General features: G+C 46.7%; 1 non-coding gene across 1 annotated transcript; it reads right to left on the bottom strand.

Moving 5' to 3' along the window:
• Positions 1-7,891: 7,891 nt before the first annotated feature.
• On the bottom strand, positions 7,892-7,963 carry trnae-cuc (transfer RNA glutamic acid (anticodon CUC)). The gene has a single exon. It is a non-coding gene; the product is annotated as a tRNA-Glu (tRNA).
• Positions 7,964-10,537: the final 2,574 nt, after the last annotated feature.

The raw sequence follows: 10,537 nt of genomic DNA, 5'->3' as shown, positions 1-10,537 counted from the left end.
AGGCGATGTCTGAGCCTGCGCCATCGCTTAGGGGAGGCTATTAGTGAATTCATAATTCAGCCTGCCCCGCCTAGAATTACAATTGTCGTCTATCACTTTTACTTTTCCTTAATAATGCCTGGGACATTCATTGTGGAGACACCGGGGACAGTCTGATCCCACCCTCTGCAGAAAGAGAGGGGGAAGAAACAGAACAGACATGAACTGTTGATCTCCGTTGTAACTCATAACGTAAAATCCTTGTAGTGCGATCACTTCCCTTAAGCATGAAAAGAAGACGTTAGCAGCCCGTCACCTTGTGGCGAAACTGTAGCGCGTCTGACTCCAGATCAATAGGTTGCGTGTTCAAATCGCGTCAGGCTTACTAAAAGTCTGCTTCTTACATTTCAAATCAAGAATGATTACGTTCACTCCCGATATCTGTTGAGCCAAATCTTCGTTGCGGAAACTTTCGATCACACGTGAGGCTTTGCTGTCAGTTTGATTTGTGAACACTGTGTCAGGGAGGTGGTGTGCCCAGTGTTTCGGTAAATGCTCAGCTCCCCACAATGTGAGAATGAAAACACAGCCGCTTCGTTCAGTTGGTGACAGCGCGGTGTGAATAACATTATACCGATGTTTTTACAACATAATCTAGAGATTACCAGTTGTGTGTTTCAATCTATCAGGAGGTCCCAGCTCATCCTGTCATAGCAGAGTGACAGCGAGTTCAGATAGAAATGTTTACCACCAACAACAAATTCTTTCCTCTCACTGGACACTGTTAAAATTATCTTTATTCAACAGAAGGAGCGGAAACTACAGTCTGACGGCCCCTCTCCACATTAACGGTGAGCCTGAATTTTATAAACGGTGTCAGTAAAATCCAATGGACGACACTGATTTGGTTTAATAGGTTTTTTTTGCCAAGCATAATTCACCGAGAGGATGCTGCTGTGTGAAACAGTGTGGGGAATTACTGCAGGGCCTCCTGCACATGGAACACACCGAAACTGATGTGTTTCACCTTCACCAGTTTATTCCGATCTCGGAGAAGAGAGGTTTGATGATTCGGATCATAGGAGGCCGACAGAGAGCAGGAGAAGAGCACTCAGACCTTCACAAGCTTGTCACCACAGTTGGGTCATCGTGGCCCGTGTATCAGTATGGGACAGTAATCTGCATCTACTGACTGGAAGCACAGCAAATTGGAGTGCTGGTGGGACTATCACACAGGAGAAAACGGCTTCGACAGATCAACTGGAGTGGCTCCCAATGCGCAACTCCGCTCACCTCAACTGAATAACTGTAAACAACTTACTCAGTGATTCAAATGAATACTCGGTTTTGAATCTGCATTGTGGCATGGACCTTCGAGAATGATGTCAAAACACCTTCATTGCTGTGATGGAGTATCCTGTTGGGCAGAATATATCCGTTGTCAAATTTCCTACGTTCTGTTGGTCCCACTCCGGTTTCACTCAGAATCACAAAATGTGTGACAGCGCAGACTGAGGCCTGCAGCCCACCTTAGCTCTGCTGGTTCAACACAATATGTAAATAAGTGTCTCATTCTGTCGCCTTCTCCCTGTAAATCTGCACATTGTTACATTGAACATGCCCACCGAATTCCCTTTTGTGTCCATTGAATCTGCCTCTTTGTCACTGTCAGACAGCAACTTACTGACCCCACTCCCTGTGCGAAAACGGTCTTCCTAATGTCACTTTTACTTATTTTCCTGATGACTTTCAATCTCTGCCAAATCGTTCTCGATCCTTTCAGGCCTGGGAGCATTTTCACTGCATTATTGCCTCTGTCTAAAACCCTCATGACGTGGAAAACTTCAATGAGGCCAGCTTTCAGCCGTCTGTTCTCCAAAGTGAGTTGCCCCAAACTTTCCAATCTCCCTTCATTGCTGACATTCCTCAGAACGATACCATTCACGTTAACATGTTCAGCGCCGTCTGCAAACACTTCACTTCCCCGCTTCCTGAAGTATCACACTCAGAATTGAGCGTAATACAGGTGGAGGATTCATTCAGACTCGGATTGCGCCGGCGAAAAATCTGCAGTACTTGTTTTCACTTTGAACATGCGTTTCCCTTCGCTGTGTTCACTGCAATGGCAGCTTTTGCGCCGTCCCTAATTCAGGCAGTCCGATCTCATTTAACGAAGCGTCTTTTTGAGAAAATTGATCGGGTATTTTTGCTCTGGTCAATTTAAGAAAAGATGGTTCGCCTGGGATTGGAACCCGGGAACTCTCACACGTCTGCATTCGCGAGAAGACCCAAAGCTAGAATCATATGCCAGACTAACGAGCCACCAGCCATGGGTGCAGCCACCTCCTGAAGCACCTGTGACTTGCTCAGTACGAAATACATTGTACATTGCTCCCAGAATTGCAAGCAAGGAAGAGTTTCAAGAACATCTGCTTCTCAATCTGTCTCTGCTCCCAGGACGCTGCTGTTTGTCCCGTCCCCAGGGACCGGACTCTCTCCACTGGTGGATAATTGAACCATTTTATTTCTCCTTGCAAGCTGTCCTGGTGGAAGAAGGAGCCCACACGCTCTTCTGCTCTCTCTCACTAGTTGTTGAGGCAGGATAAGTCAGTTACAGAAATGCGTAGGAAATGGGGAACTTTGAGCTTGTTCCAAAGGTCCTGTTAACGGAGAGACCGAAAGATGCTGTGTTGTCGGGACCGAGAGAAATGGAGACCCTTCCCTCAGGTAAATTGATATGAGTGCATTTTTGTGCAGCCTGCTTGGTGTTCAGAATTTGTCTTGACACAGCAATCCTACAGAGAGTCTTTTATTACACGGGCGTCGGTTTCTTTACCGCAGGAAATGGACAAAAACAGCATGTGTTTCAACTTCACCGGTTCATTGCCATCTGAGAGAAGAGGTTTAACACTTGAGATCAGAACACACCGACAGAAAACTGGACAACACGACTCAGAGCTCCACAAGCGTGCCAGAATAACTGTGTAAATTTGAATTGTGTATCGATGTGACACATTGAGCTCAGATACACGAAGTTTTGGGAAGCAGATGACAAGGTAAAGGAGAGAGCAGAGCGCCGTTATAGGGAAGAGCTGCTGAAGACGACATTGAGTAAATAAGTGAAAATGGTTTCCCTTCTGGGTTGTGATCCTAACATGCACCCGCTGTGCCATTCTCCTGCATTGCACGGCAGCTTTCCCGAGTACTCAGTGAAAAGTATTCAGCTTTTCAGTTGGCGTGTGTCTTGCACGTTCGAGAATGAAATCAAAAGATCTTCACTGCTGTAGTGTCATGTGCTGTTGTGCAGACATATCGCCGATGTGCAAATATAAACTCAGGGGGTAATGTACACTGGAGACTCTGGAGACAAAGAAGAAACCATGATCTCATTCGACGTGACAGCACTGTTCACTTCAATTGACAAAACCCTAGCCAGAGAAACAATAGCCAACCTACTGGACATACATAACAGAACACAGGAGGCCGAACCTATCAACAAGGACGGCATACTTAAACTACTGGACCTGTGCCTCACTACACACTTTACATTCAACAATCAGATATGCGAACAAATCAACGGAACACCCATGGGATCACCAATCTCGGGACTCATAGCAGAGGCAGTTATGCAAAGGTTAGAACAAACAGCCCTACCACAAATCCAACCCAAACTCTGGATCAGATATGTCGATGACACCTTTGTAATCATCAAAAACACAGAAATAGAAAAAACACACAGAATCATCAACGCCACACTCACAGGAATCCGATTCACGAGAGAAGAGGAAAACGATAGCCAACTCCCATTCCTAGACGTGTTAGTAGAGAGAACACCTAACGGAGAATTCACCACAAGGGTACACAGGAAACCAACACACACAGACCAAGTCCTAAACTATGAAAGTAACCACCCCAACACACACAAACGAAGCTGCATCAGGACACTATTCAAAAGAGCCACAACACACTGCAGTACACCAGAACTGCGAAAAGAGGAAGAGGAACACCTATACAAGGTATTCGCAAAAACGGATACCCACGCAACTTTATCACCAGATGCCTAAGAGATAGACCACGGAACGAGGATATGCCACAACCAAAAGGACTAGCCACACTACCATATGTCAGGAGCGTCTCAGAACTGACAGCCAGACTACTGCGACCCTTAGGACTCATAACGGCACACAAACCAACAGCCACGCTCAGAGAACAACTCACTAGAACAAAGGACCCAATACCCAGCATGAGCCAAACTAACGTAGTTTACAAAATACCATGCAAGGACTGCACAAAACACTATATAGGACAAACAGGAAGACAGCTAACAATCCGCATCCATGAACATCAGCTAGCTACAAAACGACACGACCAGCTATCCTTAGTAGCCATACACTCAGACAACAAGCAACATGAATTCGACTGGGAAAGCACTACTATCATAGGGCAAGCCAGACAGAGAACAGCCAGAGAATTCCTAGAAGCATGGCATTCATCCCCAAACTCCATCAACAGACACATCGACCTGGACCCCATATACAAACCACTACAACGGACAGCTGAAACTGACACCTGGAAGCGGCAAGAACAAACCACTATAAATACCGGAAGAAACATCAAAGAAGCGCTTCGCAGGAGGCTCCAGAGCACTGATGATGTCTCCTAGCCAGGGGATGAAACGTTTGCAACAAAAACTTCCAGCTCGGCGAACAGAACCACAACTCTGAGCCAGTTGAAACTTGCTCAGCGTGAAATACATTGCTCCAAGAATTGCAAGCAGCAAAGCGTTTCCAGAACATCTGCTTGTCATTCTGTCCCCGGGGCGCTGATGTTTGTCTCATCCCCAGGAATTGGACTCTCTGTACTGGCAGATAATTAAACCATTTTGTTTCTACTCGCAAGCTGTTCTGGGGGTGAGGGAAGAGTCCATTCGCTCTTCTGCTGTCTCTCTCAATCACTTGAGGTGAGAGAAGTATCTGTTACACTAATGCGTGGGAAGTGAGTAACTTTGAATATGAATTTCCTCCAAAGGTCTATTATCGGAGAGATAGAAAGATGCTGTGCTGGCGAGACAGAGAGAAATGGACACCAAGCACTCTTCCCTCAAGTAAATTCACATTGTTGTACAGCCTGCTTGGTGTTCAGAAATCGTCTTCACGCAGTAATCTTACAGAAAGTCGATTGCAAAGTGGACATCGCTTTCTTTGCTGCGACTGCGCAGCAGTTAACATCTGAGTCCCAAGTGTCCCAGATGAAGAGAATCCGAGTGAAACCTTCACTCACTGAGAGTCATCCCCACGGCCCTGAGCTGAGGGACTGCAGGCAGTCCAACACGGAAGGGACGGTTAAAAATGAACCAGTTTTGCTCCCTCAGCCTCTCTGTCCCAGAGACAGGCAGTGGGACGCCATAAACACGTTGCACCATCCTCGCGCAGACACAATCCGTTCAGCCCATCGAGTCCACGGCGACTCTCTGCCACTTGCCTCTCTCTGAGGTGATTCGCAATCAGTGATATCTGTCCTCATAGGAAGGAACTGTATCTGAGTGGTGATACGGTTTCTAACATACTGATCGTCTTGTCATTCACGTCCGACCCGGCGTGGCGATTAATGCAGGGAATGGATGGAAGTACAAGGCATGCGGTTCAACTTTATCAGCTCATTGGCATTGAGAAGAAGTGGTTTTGCGAATCAGTTCATAGGAAACCGACGAAGAACAGGAGAAGACCACTCAGACTACCATAAAGCATGTTACTTGAATCGTGTGAGTTTCCCGAGAGTATCGGTATGATACAGGGTATTCAGACACTCAGGCAGTAGGTGCAAAGGCAAGATATAGAATATAGCACAGCCCCAGTTCAAAAGGAAGCCGCTCAAGGAGACATTGCACTACAGCGGAGGATGACTTCAACCCATTGACCTCGGGGCTATGAGCCCAGCACACAACCACTACGCCACTCTGCTCCTGCACGCCGAGTGTTTTCCACAGGTCCCTTCGAGACTGATGTCAAACATCTCCACTGCTGTCCTATCATATGCTGTTGCGCAGATGTATGGAAGCTGTGTAAATATAAACTTTTTCCTAACTTCCCACATTCTGTTGGTCGAATTGTGATTCCATTCTGAATCACAGCATGTGTCACAGCACAGACGGAGGCCATGCGGCCCACCTTCGCTCTGCTGGTTCGACACAGTAAGTAAACGTGGGTCTCTATTCGTATCATTCTCTTTCCTTCTCCATGTAATTCTGCACAGTGTTACTTTAAACATGACCACCGAATTCCCGTTTGCGTCTATTCAATCTGCCTCTTTGTCAGTGTCAGTTAGGGATTTACTGAATGCAACCACTCCCTGTAAGAAAGCGTTCTTTCCAATGTCACTTTTAGTTCTTTTCCTCATGACTTTAAAACTCTGCCGAATTGTTGCCGATCCTTTCAGGCGTGGGAGCATTTTGACTACATCACTTTCTCTGTCTAAACTTTGCATGACTTGGAAAGCTTCAACCAGGCCAGATTTCAAACTTCTCTTCTCCGAGGAGAGCTGTCCCAAATTTCCAATCTTGCTTCAGTGCTGACATTCCTTAAACACGGCACCACTGACGTCAATGCAATATTCCATCATTTCACTTCCTTGCCTTCTGCCCAACTTGTACTCCAAGCGGTAAAAACAATGACTGCAGATGCTGGAAACCAGATTCTGGATTAGTGGTGCTGGAAAAGCACAGCAGTTCAGGCAGCATCCGAGGAGCAGTAAAATCGACGTTTCGGGCAAAAGCCCGCACTTTAGCGAAGGTACTTTTTGAGAAAGTTAACCGGGCACTCTTGCACAAGTCAGGAAACGTGGGCTCCTCCTGGATTTCGCGCAAGTCTACGTAGTCGAAGACACAAAGCGAGAGTCATACCCCGAGACCAACGAGCCACACCGAGAGCACACAAGCACCCCCGCTCCACCTCTTTAACCAGCTGAGTCTTGCTCAGTGTGAAATACATTTGACATTGCTCTGAGAATTGCAAGCGGGAAAGAGTTTCCGGAACAGCTGCTTCTCATTCTGTCTCCCTCCTGCTGTTTGTCCCGCACCCAGAAACCGGGCTCCCTCCACTGGCAGAAAGTTAAACCGTTTTGTTTCGCAACTTTTCTCTGACACCGGAGTGAACCTTGATAAGCATTGCCTTCCGCAACATAGGGTACAGAGAACAACAGAAGACCACTCAGACCTCCACCAGTGTGTCATCTCAATTGTGCACATTGGGCCAGTGTATCAATGTGAAATATTTATGTCAAAGTTTTTTGGGAAAGAAAAGAAAAGGCGAGGTGCTGAACAGTGCGCCGTTCTACGGAAAAGCTGCTAAAGACGACATTGAGTGAATAGGAGAGATGGTTTCCCTTCTGGGTGATGCTCCCATCATGCACCCGCAGACAGATCGCCGTCCTGCAAGTATAAACTCTGTCTAAGTTGCGCCATTCTGTTTTTTTCGAACTGTGATTTCGCGCAAAAGTACAAAATGTCAACACTCACAATGTTCAAACTTTACAAAGTTCTCAGAGATATATTTAGCGAACACCTGGAAGAAATTCTCACAAAAGTACCTGGGGAATTTCGGTTTGAGGGCTGTTGAACTTTAAGTAGAATGAAGGGCCACAAGAAAAATTACATTTAAACTGTAAAACACACGTAACCGCGTCTACAAACAGACACTGCCAAGCAGCCCCGACCTGCTCCGTCGAGAGAGTGAAGACTGTTCACTCGTTTGTAGCTGCAGAAGCAATCATCCCCACACATACAAACCAATCTGCCTCAAGATGTGATTTCAACGAGCTACATCACACTGCAACACCCAGGTACGGTGAAGATCAATAAACTACTGTAAAGCGCATTTCAAAGGAATGAACAGCCCGTAGGCCAGCTGAAAACTGCTTCCCCGACCGGGAATCGAACCCGGGCCGCGGCGGTGAGAGCGCCAAATCCTAACCACTAGACCACCAGGGAGAGACAGAATCCCCCGTCTCTCTCTGCTGAAAATGGCCTCGCTGCCCGGGAATCGAACCCGGGCTGCGGCAGTAAGAAGACTTTCACCGGTACATCCATCAATGTAATTTTTTGTATCCCTTGCTCCCGATGCGATCTCTATAACATTGGAGAGACTTAGAGTCAAGTCACATCTCCGGGACGCTCCTGCGCGCCTTTATTGGAAAAAAAGCGCGGAGCGGACCCGGAAGCTGGTGTAGTGCAAGCTAACCTGGGTAGGTTTTTCTTCCTATAAATGCGCGCAGGAGAGTCCCGCAGATGTGACTTGACTCTCCAGTCTCCCCAATGTTATAGAGATCGCATCGGGAGCCATGGACACAAAAACTTACATTGATGGATAAAAAAAAATTAAATTTAAACTGTAAAACACACGTAACTGCGTCTACAAACAGACACTGCCAAGCAGCCCCGACCTGCTCCGTCGAGAGAGTGAGGACTGTTCACTCGTTTTACTGGATTTTACTGACACAGTTTATAAAATTCAGGCTCACCGTTATTGTGGAGAGGGGCCGTCAGACTGTAGTTTCCGCTCCTTCTGTTGAATAAAGATAATTTTAAAGTCTGGTTGAAGATTTGTAGCTCGGGTGTCCGTTGTTGTGGTTCTGTTCGCCGAGCTGGAAGTTTTTGCTGCAAACGTTTCGTTCCCTGGCTAGGGAACATCATCAGTGCTGTTGGAGCCTCGTGTGAAGCGCTGCTTTGATGTTTCTTCCGGTATTTATATTGGTTTGTTCTTGCCGCTTCCGGGTGTCAGTTTCAGCTGTAGTAGTTTGTATGTGGGGTCCAGGTCGATGTGTCTGTTGATGAATGTTCTTGCCGCTTCCGGGTGTCAGTTTCAGCTGTAGTGGTTTGTATATGGGGTCCAGGTCTATGTGTCTGTTGATGGAGTTTGTGGATGAATGCCATGCCTCTAGGAATTCCCTGGCTGTTCTCTGTCTGGCTTGTCCTATGATGGTCGTGTTTTCCCAGTCAAATTCATGTTCCTGGTTGTCTGAGTGTATGGCTACTAGGGATAGCTGGTCGTGTCGTTTTGTGGCTAGCTGATGTTCATGGATGCGGATTGTTAGCTGTCTTCCTGTTTGTCCTATATAGTGTTTTGTGCAGTCCTTGCATGGTATTTTGTAAACTACGTTAGTTTGGCTCGTGCTGGCTATTGGGTCCTTTATTCTAGTGAGTTGTTGTCTGAGTGTGGAAGTTGGCTTGTGTGCTGTTATGAGTCCTAAGGGTCGCAGTAGTCTGGCTGTCAGTTCTGAGACGCTCCTGACATATGGTAGTGTGGCTAGTCCTTTTGGTTGTGGCATGTCCTCGTTCCGTGGTCTATCTCTTAGGCATCTGGTGATGAAGTTGCGTGGGTATCCGTTTTTGGCGAATACCTTGTATAGGTGTTCCTCTTCCTCTTTTCGCAGTTCTGGTGTACTGTGGATGCTGTATATCAGAAACAAAAAACAGGAGTTGCATGTGACCCTTCCACAGAACTGATGGTGATTGGGAAAATGTCGGTTTATATGCAGGAGATATTGTGGGAGGAAGGCGGAGATCAGGACAGAGCCCAAAGCGAAGGAAGAACTGATGGACAGAAAAAGACGTTGATAACGATCTGCGTGGGAGGGTGAACAACTGTTAATGGAGACTGTTCGTGGCTAAGTATAGGTAGTATGTAATGACAGACTATGTGATAACAAGGCTTGGTGTGTGTGTTAGGGACGAGGATACTATGGAATTCAGGCCCTAGAATTATTGAATTCGATATTGGGACCGGAGGGATGTATGGTCCCCAAGTGGAATATTCGGTGCTCTTCGTTCTGCTGGTGCTGAGCTTCGCTGGGACAATACAGCAAACCTGAGACAGAGATGTTAGTCAGGGAACAGGGTGGGGTGTGGAATTGGCAGGCAACTGGAAGCTCAGGGTCTTTTTTGCAGGCAGAACGTAGATGTTCTGTGCAGCAGTCACCTAGTTTATGCTTAATTTTCCCCAATGTAGATAAGCCCATATTGTGAGCAGCAAATACAGTAGACTGGGTTGTGGGTAGTGCAGGTAAAATGCCGCTTCACCTGGAAGGTAAGTTTGGCCCCTTAGATAGCGAGGAGGGAATAGGTAAATGGGCTGGTGTCACACATGCGGCAGTTGCAGGCGAAAGTGCAACTCAACCTGCAAGTTTACATTGAGAAAATCCTGGACTTGAACTCCCAAGTGTCTTTGCACTTCGGATTTCTTCATTTTCTCCCCATAATTCCTCTGTTCCAACAGTGACTATCTGGTGTCAGGGCAGCACCAGTGATTTCCTGACATATGGATTGTATTTGGGGATACCAAGGAATGTCAGGAACTGCGAGTATCTCAGGAGCAATCGTTATTCCTGAGGGAGGCAGAGAGGAATGTGGTGTGGTCCTGTAAGCTCCAGAACTTTGATAACTTCATGAGTCAGCAATAACTCTTTCTGGACCAAGAAACGAAAGGGCCAATGAGAAACTGCGCCATGGAAGTTAACAAATAACATACATTAACTCGCTGTCACTCTGCTATGACAGGAGGAGCTG

Source organism: Hemiscyllium ocellatum (genome assembly GCF_020745735.1).
Source record: "Hemiscyllium ocellatum isolate sHemOce1 chromosome 27 unlocalized genomic scaffold, sHemOce1.pat.X.cur. SUPER_27_unloc_15, whole genome shotgun sequence".
NCBI lineage: Eukaryota > Metazoa > Chordata > Chondrichthyes > Orectolobiformes > Hemiscylliidae > Hemiscyllium > Hemiscyllium ocellatum.
This window is presented reverse-complemented; position numbering and strand designations above follow the sequence as displayed.